The sequence below is a fragment of the Sus scrofa genome, chromosome 17 (genome assembly GCF_000003025.6).
Source record: "Sus scrofa isolate TJ Tabasco breed Duroc chromosome 17, Sscrofa11.1, whole genome shotgun sequence".
Lineage (NCBI taxonomy): Eukaryota > Metazoa > Chordata > Mammalia > Artiodactyla > Suidae > Sus > Sus scrofa.
The window spans coordinates 16,969,726-16,982,223 of NC_010459.5; positions in this window are offsets into that span (position 1 = coordinate 16,969,726).

Here is a 12,498-nt window from a genome sequence, read left to right on the forward strand (position 1 = left end):
CACTATTACCAGCCCTAAATGAGTGCCAATGTTAATTCTAATCTTTTCATATGACTCTTTTTCTGGTCTTGGGTAATTTCTTTTTATGCATATACTGATCAGTTCTCTGCTGAATACTTTAGGGAGTCCTTCTACAGATATCCAGAGTTTCTCTCTCTAGTCAGCTCCTTGCAGCATTCGGTAAAGACCTCTCTCGCCAACTTGTTCTCCCTAGATTCAGCCCTCCTTTGTCAACTCATGGAAACTATTAGACACTTCTGGGCTTCTCCTTCCCTGTGTAAGACATAGAAATTCTCTCAAGTTTATAAGCTGCACCCATTATAAGGCTCATCTTTTTTTTTTTTCTTGTCTCTTGGAAATTACCATTGTTTGGTGTCTGATGCTCTCTGTCTTGAGAACCATTGCTTGTATATTTTGTACAGTTGTTTTATTATTTTAGATGTAAAGATAAATCTAGTCCCTAATATTACATCTTTGCTGAAAGCAGAATAAGGAGTAAGTAATCCCTTACTGTGAATTAATAAACATCTTCCTCAGTGAGTCAGAATTCAAATGTAGATTTTCAAATTCCAGAGCATTAATTCTTGACCACTATTCCTAACAAATTATGGAAATAATATTCCAATACTTACCACCTAGTTAGCACTCAAAAAATATTACATATTTTAATATAATAAAAAACTATTGAATTGAAGTAAAAATTATAATGGAACCAGAAATATTTTTTAAGGATCAGATTAGTTACATGCAGGGGAGGGGTTCTAGATCTTATAGATTGATTATTTGAAATTCATGACAAAAGTAATTCAAGTATAACTCAATTCAAAGAGTCACTTTGAAATAGCTAATGTCCAAGACAAAATAGATCTAGGAGTTCCCATTGTGGTACAGTGGAAACAAATCTGACTAGCATCCATGAGGATGTGGGTTTGATCCTTGGCCTCGCTTAGTGGGTCCAGGATCCAGTGTTGCTGTGAGCTGTAGTGTAGGTCACAGACAAGGCTCAGATCTGGCATCGCTGTGACTGTGGCGTAGACCGGCAGCTGTAGCTCCAATTTGACCCTTAGCCTGGGAACTTTCATATGCCATGGGTGTGACCCTAAAAAGCAGAAAAAAAGAAAAAAAAAAAAAGAAATGGGTCTAAATCCTAACACAGTGGGTTCAGATTAAACTTCAAGAAGATATTATTTATGAACATTTAAGAACTCTTTACATGGGTTACCAAAAATTGTGTATCAGACATGAATACATGGAGCAGAGAGGGTTTTCTTCGATGAGTTTTCCCCTGAAAGCCTCTGACTTAAATCTTATTAGAACTGATTCTTGGAAATTTTTTAGCATTAAAATTTCTAAGTAATCCATTTGTTTAAGGGGGGGGGGAAGAAGAGAAACTTTACCAATACTCTATTGTCAGTTATTTTAAAAAAATTTTTTTAAAGGGGGAAACTTTAGCATTCTTGTTTCTGATGCATATATAAATAAAAGCTTGTACTGAATTAGTATCTGTATTTCCCAAACCACAAGAGACTTATAAACTTAGAAGAGGCATCTTAAAATTTCTTATAGTCCTATGCTTCTGTCTAATTAATTATAACCATTTCTCATGTCTTGCTGCTGCTGGCAGGTAATGCTCTGCATTTGGCCCCTGATAAACTGATTTATTGAAAATCTTGAAGTGGGAAAATATATGAAATAGTTCCTCGTCCTCATCCCTGTTTGTTGCCATACGGCTAGAGAAGTCAGCATAGTGTTTGGTACAGAGTAGGTGCTCATCAGTAGCCCCTTATGTTTCCATGAATAAAAATTTGGGGGGATAAAAATATTATTGGAGGAGAGAGAATAATGCGGAGTTTGAGAGAGAGGGAAGGAACAACGGAGGATAGTATAGCATGGCACTCAGAATAATTTTGCCTTCACTCAGAAACTGGAAAATAGTGTAGATAAAACCATGGAGAATATAGGAATCTGGTTTTCTTTTGGATCAAGGTCAAGTTAACAATTTATCCAAGGTTCCTAAAAGGGATGAAATATTCACTAAGCATTGTTATCAACTGACTCATGGGCCAACCCTTACTTTCAAGGAAATTTTGAAGTTACTGAATCAAGAAATGAAATAAAAAGCTGAAGATTTCAACAGGATTAGAGAGGATGAAGGAGAGAGATTTATATTTTAAAAGTAGATATTTCAGGATAAATGATAAGACAGGCTTGGACAACAAATGCCTTACCCATCTTTGGTAATTCTATGCTGACTTTAGTGACTTTATTCTAATTTACTTGCTGATGTTTTAAAGAAAAAATGCATATTTAACAGTATTGAAATAGGACTTGAGTATATAAAGTATTAGAAATATTTAATAGACTATATTTAATGGACATATTTTATCAGACAATATAATACCATGAATATAAACCTCCCATTACCTTTTCCTTTTTTTAAAAAAAGAACTACTTCAATTATCTCATATCAACACCTCTCATGAAACTCTTCAGAATAAGATTTGCTCTTTTCTTTTGCAGTTTATTATTAGTTTTGTTTCCACAGTCAGTGTAAAAACTGAGTGAATTTTTACTCACATCTGTAGTCCCCTGGCGTTTTTCTCCTCACCTTCTCAGACAATAGAAATACGATTATTGCAGGCAATGGTTTTATTATCTGCAACTCTCAGAAGACAGGGTTCCTTAGATATTCTAAGTTTTTCATCATAGGCCGCACCAATGTACATTTAGGAATGAACTGGTAAGAACTGAGTGTCCACTTGAGCGAGATATTTCTGTGGTTGCAAAAATTATTCTGGAGAAATTACATTTTTCCTCCTCCTCCTTATCATTTAATAGCATGCTTTGAAGTGCATACACTTTAAGGGAAGATATGCTTTCTGTGTCCAATGAGCTTATTGCTGAAAAGGCCCCCGCTGACCTTTTTTTCAACAAACCCACATCAACTCTTTTTCTAGACTCTTTTTTTTTTTTTTTTTTTTTTTTTTGGTCATAGTTGTATTTAGCTCTGAATTGGAAAATAAATGATATCCAGGGCCGAGTGACTTAGCAAACAAATGATGCATGGAAATTGCAAAGCCATCTACTCTCTTTGTCTCACAAAATTGGTTTAATGGGAAGGAGAGGACAATTAACTTCTTCCCATCATCATTTCTCTAATTCAACATTTGGCTGCCGCGTGTCAACGGGAGCTCCACAAATCATTCAGGGGTCAACAATTAAACTCCGTGACAAGAGTTTTAATGATCTCACTTTCTCTTTTTAAAATGAATTTTGATAATCCTTTAATGTGTTTCCTTCCTTTTCAAAATACCAGGCCTATGGGCAGTGCCTCTCCTTTGCTGCAAAAACACAGGGGAAAACTATCTTTTTGAAATCCTAGAGTTTCAAAGAACTTCTTTATCTTTATCCAGATAGCAAGAACCACTGTCTAAGAACAGGGCACTTGGGATAAAGAAAAACTGCATTTGAATCTCAGCTTTTTCCCTCCTGTGAGATAATAGGCAAATTGCATAATCTCTGGTTCCTTTCCTGTAAAATAGGTATAATACTAGATATTTTTTTTTCAGAGCTATAATGAGGGTTAGATGAATTGGCATATGTAAAGTGCCTGACAATAAATATAACTTCCTTCTGTTCCCCCCTCCCCCCCACATCCATGGTGTATGGAAGTTCCTGGGCCAGCGATGGAATCTGAACTACAGCTGCTACCTATGCCACAGCTGCAATGATGCCAGATCCTTAACTCACTGCGTTGGGCTGGAAATTGAGCCGATACCTCAGCAGCGACCTGAGCCACTCCAGAGAAAATGCCAGATCCTTATCCTGTTGTGCCACAGCAAGAACTCCTCAATTCCTTCTGCTTTCATGGTAAAGCACATACTGTGAGTCTGAATTTTATTAACTATCAATGGTGGAAGAATCGGGGAAGTATCAATATGCACCTTCCAAGATTTAGGTCTTGTAGTCGTGTATGGGCCAATTTAATATTTCAAGGGATCATGTCTTCTCTTAGCAGATTTTTTCCCCAAGGAATGTGTATAATTCATCTCAGTATTTCTCAACCTGTCACAGTTCTGAAGGTAACTAACTGGTGTGGGATATATAGTAAAACTGGGGAAAAGCTTACTAGTTTATCTAGAGCTTTGCCAATTCTTTGACCTTGCTGGACTACCCTAAAGGCAGGCTCTGGTTCAACTCTAAGATGCCTTAAAATCACACCTTATCCTTCAATTTGCAGTGGCCAATATTTTGATCCCTAAGTGCTAAGTAGCGAAAACAACTTGTGCATACCATCTTTAAAGTACCTTTATTTATAAATGATACATACGCTCTTCTATACTAATACAGTTCACACATTTTAAAACAGATTTAAGAACAAGTGAAAACAGAAGTTCCAAACTTTTCTTGCCATGTTTCTATAGATCATCTTACACTTTCATTGATGTGTGTTCCCTTTCAGACTGGATGTTTCTTCTGTTGAAACTTGCCTGATGGTGGAGCATGCATGAGGCAGAGCAGGTGATGCTGGAGACCAGCTCTGCATTCTGTCGGCTCCACGTGTGTCATGGCAGATTCCCCTGATCTCATTTTATAGGCAGCCGAATCAGGTTCATTCACTTTGTCAACAGGGACTGGAGGAAACTGGGCTCTTGACCAAGTACCAGCCAACACTTGTGCTGGCTTTATGCTTTTATAACCAAACATTACACTGTGTCCTTTGAGATTTACAAAGTTGCCTTAAATTCCCACTCTAAGTCCTCTGCAAATTTCCTTGCCCTCTCTAAGATTTCCACAAGTTCCAGGGAGGGCTTATATCCCCATGTTAACTCTCCTCCACTTTCTTATGCTTGTGAAATTCTCTATCTTGTTTACACTTGCCAGCCAGCAGGGGTGTCAATCAGTAGAAAGACAGGGGACCGCCAGCATGGGAGATAATTGTAACAATGGAAGAGGGTCCTTACATCATGGGAGAGCAGATATTCACAATTAAATATTACTATCATGTGATCTTTATTTTTAGACTCCCTTCCTCTCATTGTTTTCTGTCTCTGTGCTCAATTTCCTCTTAGATGTCCCTGGCCTTACAATATGATGCTATGTCGATCTCTCTCAAGATTATCCATCCATCACCCACTATCTCAGGCACATTTTTTTCAGAGATGAATCCCAGGACAAGGGGGGCCAACACCAAACCTAGATGACGATAACTTCATGTAACAGCTGTTGATCCTTGTGTCACTACATTGATGTGTCACCATCTATTGAGAAATGCAATGCAAGTAATTTCTTACTATCATATTGTGAATAACCTTTGTTACTAAATGAGGATGGATTCAGGTTTACTCCTGCAAAAATGCCATTCTTATTTTTTTGTATTGTGAGATAAATTCTAGGGGGGAAAGAGAGAGGCAGAGTTGCAATAAGTGTGTTGGGAAATGTGTATAATATTTGTACATCCATGGAGAATGTGTCCCATATGTGAACATTAACCATCATTAAGACTTCAGCAGACAAGTGCTGTTTCTCATTTAATTTACATCTTACTTTCTCACATCTCTAGTGTGATGGTCCATTCCCACAGGAGTGACCAAGGTGATTCATTGGGGCAAAAAGAAAATATTACATCTTCTGTTGATGTTTATTTTTATCTCATGGTTTTAAATTGATCTTTTCAGTGTATATAATATGTATATAATGTGCACATGTTGAAGGGTTAACATATAGCCATAAGTTCTTGGACATTTCTCCTATGAAGAGATAGGTCCTTGTCCCTTCCTCTTGAATTTGAATTCACTTGCATTAATAAAGGATGGAAGAGTGAAGACCGTGTAAATTTCCAAACAAGGTTGTAAAAGGCTATGCTGCCTTCTCTTTTTTTGGTGCAACCCTGGGCCACCATATAAGGAATCCAAATACTTTGAAACCACTATGTTGCAAAGGAGCCCAAGCTATAAACACCCTGATCTTTCAAAAGAAACATCTGAGCCCAGCCTAGGCACCAGACACAGAAAGTGTTCAGATGATTCCAGACCTCAGCATTGAAACAGAAGCTACAGGTATTATGAGCAAAGATAACCATCCTTCCCCGTTCCAGTTCTTGATCCACAGGGTACATGAGCATGACAAAATGCGGTTTTATATTATTAGGTACTATGATGGCTTTTAATGCAACAACAGTGATCTGAAGAAAAATGTATATATGTATACTAGTAAATAGATATACTGTGATGGTATATGAAAGAAATAATTTTTTACTGATGGAGTACAAGGTCAAGAAATTTGGAGATTACTGAGCTAGACGATAGATGGTGATCATAGGTAAGACATTTACATAGCCAGATGGACTAGTTTGATCCAAGTACAGAGCTCAATAGCAGAGAGAAAATATAGTGTATTGGCCAAGCAAGTGGTCACAAATTAAACCGAATAAATGCAAGAATCAGACTTTGCAGAGAGTAGATGTAACAAATGCAATTGTATAGGCAAAGTAGGCAAAATATCTCAGATACTTTGAGGTGACTGAGACCTAGAGGAAAATTTCAGACCTGTCAAGAGCTCTCATGAAATTCTATTAGAGTAGAAATAAACTTCAGGCCAGTGAGGCATTGAAAGTAGATAAGTAAATGCACCAAACTGGCAATGAGGACTGAGGGGGCAGCAGTGAGCAGAATCCTGGCAAGTTAGGATTTTCTTGATAAGAAGAGGCCTGGTACTTTCTCCTAGGACTCTGCACATGCCCTTCAAAATATTAAGATATAATTCACATACCATAAATTTACCCATTAAAAGTGTACAATTCAGTGGTCTTCAGTATATTCACAAAGTTGTGCAATTATCACCACTATCTGAGTCCAGAATATCTCTATCATACCAAAAAGAAACCTTCGAAAAGTATTAAAGTGGAAGGAATTGATCTGTTTGGTTTTTTTTAACTACAATAGTTAAGACTGTGGTATTGACAGAGGAATGGACACATAAATCAATGGAACAGAATAGAGAACCCAGGTATAGGTCCACACAAATATTTTTGACCAATTTGCAAAAGCAATTCAATGGAGTAAGTAAGCCTTTTCAATGAACTGTGTTGAAGCCATACGCAAAACATTCATAGGCAAAAAAATAAAATAAAATAACAACCTTAATTTAAACCTACACTACACCCTAAAATTAAATCAAAATGTATCACAGACAAATATAAAATGTAAATCTCTAAAAGTTTTAGAAAAAAAATCATAGGAGAGGAACTTTGGCACCTAGGACTAGGCAAAGAGTTCTTAGATTTGACACCAAAAGCATAATCCGAAAAAAAAAATCTAAATTTGACATCATCAAATTAAAAAACTTTTGCTCTATGAAAAATCATGTTAAGAGGATCAAAAGACAAGCGATATAGGCTGTGAGAAAATATTTTCAAACCATATGTCTTTGTCCCACCAGGCTGCTATAACCAAAAACCCCATAGACTGGGTGGCTTGTACAATAGAAATTTATTGCTCACAGTTTTGGAGGCTGAAGGTCTGAGATTAGGGTGCCAGTATGGGAAGGTCACATATAAAATAAAGGACTAGATAGTTTCTAGAATATATAAAGAACCCTCAAAACTCAACAATAAAAGACCAAACAATGCAGTTAGAACATGGTCTAAAGAAAGGAAGAAAGGAGTTCCCGTCGTGGCGCAGTGGTTAACGAATTCGACTAGGAACCATGACGTTGCGGGTTCGATCCCTGCTCTTGCTCAGTGGGTCAAGGTTCCGGCGTTGCTGTGAGCTGTGGTGTAGGTCTCAGACGCGGCTTGGATCCTGCGTTGCTGTGGCTCTGGCGTAGGCTGGCAGCTACAGCTCCGATTCGACCCCTAGCCCGGGAACCTCCATATGCCGCAGGAGCGGCCCAAGAAATGGCAAAAAGACAAAAAAAAAAAAAAAAAGAAAGGAAGAAATATTGTTGCTTTGCCAACTTACAGTTACCCCCAGTGAGATTTGAAACTGGCTCCTACTTTTGGAGGGCAAAGAGAAAGACAGACCTCTGCAGCTTGGTAGCTGGTGGTTTTTAATAAGTAAGGGAACTTACATATGAAGTTTATCTTGGACAGCCACAAGGTAAGTAGATCTCTGCTCCTGGCCACCAGAATCTTAAGACTGTATAGAGGCCTTAACTGAGTTTAATCATGCATCCAGCTCAGATGGTCTCAGTAATATATTACGCTCTCAAGGTTGCATCCTTGAGTGGCTCCTGGTATAGAAAAAGTGGATGGAATTACGTTCTAAGAACACGGAGGGAGTAAAGAGCCTCAGATTGCTCATGTCCAGCTCGAGGCTGAACAAGCAGTGATGTCCTCTTGATGACCTCCTCCAAAAGACTTTTCAAAAAAGATAAACAGATGGCAAATAAACATGCTGAAAAGATGTTCAGGGAGTTCTCGTTGTGACTCAGTGGTTAACGAACCTAACTAGTATCCATGAGGACCCAGGTTCTATCCCTGGCCTCGCTCAGTGGGTCAAGGATCCAGCATTGTTCTGAGCTGTGGTGTAGGTCACAGATGTGGCTCTGATCCAGGGTTGCTGTGGCTGTGGTGTACGCCGGTGGCTACAGCTCCGATTCGACCCCTAGCCTGAGAATCTCCATATACTGTGGGCGAGGCCCTAAAAAGACAAAAGACAAAAAAAAAAAAAAAAAAAGATGTTGAACATCAATTAGCCATTAGGGAAATACAAATTAAGAGCCCAATGAAATATCACTACATGCTTATCATAATGCCTAAAATTTAAAAATATATCGATAACACCAAATGCTGGCAATGATGCAAGGAGGCTAGATCACTCAGTCATTGCTGAGTGGAATGTAAAATAGTAGACACTCTAGGAAAAAGTTTGGTGGCAGTTTCTTAAAAACCATGCAACCACAGTACAACCCTGCAGTTTTACTCCTGGGTGTTCATCCTAGAAAAATAAAAACTTACATGTATACAAAAACCTGTATACAAATATTTATAGTAGTTTTATTCATCATAGCCCAAAGCTGGAAACAAGCCAGATGTTCAGCAAGTGAATAGTTAAACTTTGTTATACATCCATACTATGAAACTAGGAACTTTTGCATGCGGTGGACAAGGCCAGATAATAATAAGAAGAAGAAGGGTAGAAAAGTTATTTGAGGCAAACCGAGGACTATAGACTGGAAGCCAGCTTGCCAGATTCCTTTGAGAAACTGCTCTAGAGAAGCAAGGTTTTCAGCACAGTTTTATATCTTGTGAGAACAAAGAACATTAAACAAGTCAGGGATACATTTCTTCAAGGTTTCAAAAACAAACAAATAAAAAACCAGACCAGCATGTACACAGAGTCAATATGGCCTTGGCACCTGTGAAGGGAGTCTTATCATCAAAGGAACACCGTCATTGGCATCTTAGGAAGGGAGGCATGTAGTCTTTTTTTTTTCATTCGATTTTTATTTTTTAACATGGACATTCTTTACTTCTGGTCAATGCACCTTTTTTTCTTTAGTAATTAAAGTGGATGTCCAGTGCATATTTGACAGGCCACAAACAGGCTGTTTTAGTTAGCATAAAATTCAAGTCAACTCATGTATAAGCCAGAATGACTTCCTCATACCTCAATATGTAAAAATTGCTTTCATCAATCTCTATAACATTATGCTGAGGGGAAAAAGCCAATCACAAAGATTTTATACTATAGGCTTCTATTTATATAATACTCTTGAAATGACACAATTATAGAAAAGGAGAATGAATTAGTGGTTGCCAGGGTTGAGGAGGGGGCAGTTAGGAGGTAAATGGGAGTGGCTATAACAAGACAGCTTGAGGGATTCTTGTGATGATGGAAGGGTTCTGTGTCTCCAATGTATCAATGTCAATATGATGGTCGTGATATTGTTTTCCAAGGTGTTACCTTTGGGGGAAGTTGGGTAAAGTGTACAAAGGATCTCTTTGTATTATTTCTTAACACTGGATGTGAATCTACAATAATATAAAATAAAAAGTTAAATTTAAAAAAATATATGGGTAGTCATAAAAAATTAAAAGAAAAATAAAAATATGGGTAGGGGAGGAACTGACAGCCTCCACTGAAGAACTGCAGGACACTTTAGCCTGGATTTGATCATGGTGGTATCAGGATGACATGATGCTGTTGATTGGCTACTAAAGAACCATCCATGAAGCAAAAGAGGAAAGAGGACTAAGCTTTTCACAAGGCAGGTGTGTAGTTGGTAAACAGCAGCCTCACAGGTGTTAGGCTTTTGTGTTAACAAAATCGACTTTTCCTTTGAAGATGCAACCCACTGGGACACTTAGCTTGGAAGCGGAAGAATGGAATACATTTTAGTCCCTGAGAGCTAATCCACATAAAGACAACAAAAGTCCTGATCTTGAATGACAAGGATTATACACAGAATACAAAGAGAGGTCATTTTCAGTCAATAAGAATGGCCAGTCAGAAAAGTGCTGCAAAAATTGGCATATGCAAACTGGGGTATATGAATTATTAGCCAACGGGGACCTGCTGTATAGTAGAGGGAACTCTACCCAATATTTTGTGATGGTCTCTGTGGGAAAAGAATCTGACAAAGAATGGATGATAGACATATATAACTGATTCACTTTGTTGTACAACAGAAATTATCACACTGTAAATCAACTATACGTCAATAAAACTTTAAAAAATGGGAAAAAACGGAAACATGAAATTTCAGGGGGACTCTTTCGGAAGTTCTTGGCAGAAGAGCATGTTCGAGGACAACCACATAGCCCACCATGTTTAAAGCTCCTTCGCTCAGCAGTGCACACCAGCCTCTGGACATTTTCTTGCCTCTAAGGAATCTTTGATTTTAGGGTGGAATTCAGTGGGAAAAATTAGAAAGTGTGTTTAAACTTATTCACCTTGCAGATAGACGTGTAGTGTTCATATCTTGCATTTGCTATTTTAGTGAACTTCTTTCCAAGCCCAGTTTTCCTCATCTGTAAAATATCTATCTCATAAAGTTATTAGAAAAGTGGAAAACAGGCACAAATTCCCTATGACAATGAGTGATACATGAAAATTAGAACTTTCAAGAGACCTTCCCTACTCCTGATCTTGTATGGACTTGATAATGTTTTCACTTACTCTCTGTGAAATTATCTTCTGCAATTAACTGTGACAAGTATAATTTGTGTGGGGTTATTATGCATATCTGTTAAACTTGTGTTGTTTTCATTGCAACCTCATAGACTAATTAGAGAATTAAAAATGTGTTTTTAGTTCAAATAACTAGTTTTGTCTTCCCTGATTGCCTGTTGTATTCTATACAGCAACTTAACCTTGGGGAAAATTTAAAAGATGCTTTTTTTAGTAGACAGGCATTTCAATTACTCAAATGTTTCCATTCCATTATAACAGATGGCATTGATGGTGTTTTATCAGTGCCTATTGTAGACATACATTAGGTATTACACATTACCCATAAATGGTTTTTTTGATTTCCAAGACATTCTACTTTTTTTTGTTTCAACGGAAATGAGAAACAGAAAACAAAAAATTTGAACTTTATTAATTTCTTATAAAAGTAATCTATGCACATAGAAACAATTTAAATAAAATGGAACAGTAGGAATGAAAAGTAATAGAATCCTTCCTTTTGACTCTGCAGCCCCAATTCTCAGAGAGAATCATTTTTAAACTTTTTTTCACCATTTAAAAAAATTGAAGTATAGGTAATTTATTTACACTGTTGTATTAGTTTCAGGTGTACAGCAAAGTGATTCAGTTTTGCATATATATTCTTTTTCAGATTTTTTTCCATTATAGGTAATTACAAAATATTGAGTATGGTTTCCTGTGCTATATAGTAGGTCCTTGCTGTTTATCTATTTTTTGTATAGTAGTGTATATAGGTTAATCTCAAACTCCTAATTTATCCCTCCCCACTCTCCACTATCTCCTTGGTAACCATAAGTTTGTTATCTTTGTCTGTGAGTCTAATTCTATTTTGTAAATAAGTTCATTTACATCATTTCTTTAGATCCCACATATGAGTGATATATGATATTTCTCTTTTTCTGACTTACTTTATTTAATATGATAATCTCTAGGTCCATTCATGTTGCTGAAAATGGCATTCTTTCTATGACTGAATACTATTCCGTTGTATATATGTAGCACATCCTTTTTATCCATTCATCTGTCAGTGGACGTTCAGGTTGCTTCCACATCTTGGCTATTGTAAATAGGGTCGCTGGGAACATTGGAGTACATCTTTTTAAACTGCAGTTTTCTTTGGATGTATGCCCAGGAATGGAATTGCAAGATCATATGGTAACTTTCTTTTTAGTTTTTTAAGTAACCTGCATTTTTGAAACTTTTATTAGTTACTTTCTTATTTATAAATAATTACGCTTATTTTTCTATTTCTCTTTGCAAACTTTAAACTGTATATTGGCATTGATTTAAAAAAGTAATTTATGGGAGTTCCCATCGTGGCTCAGAGGTCTGTCATGGCTCA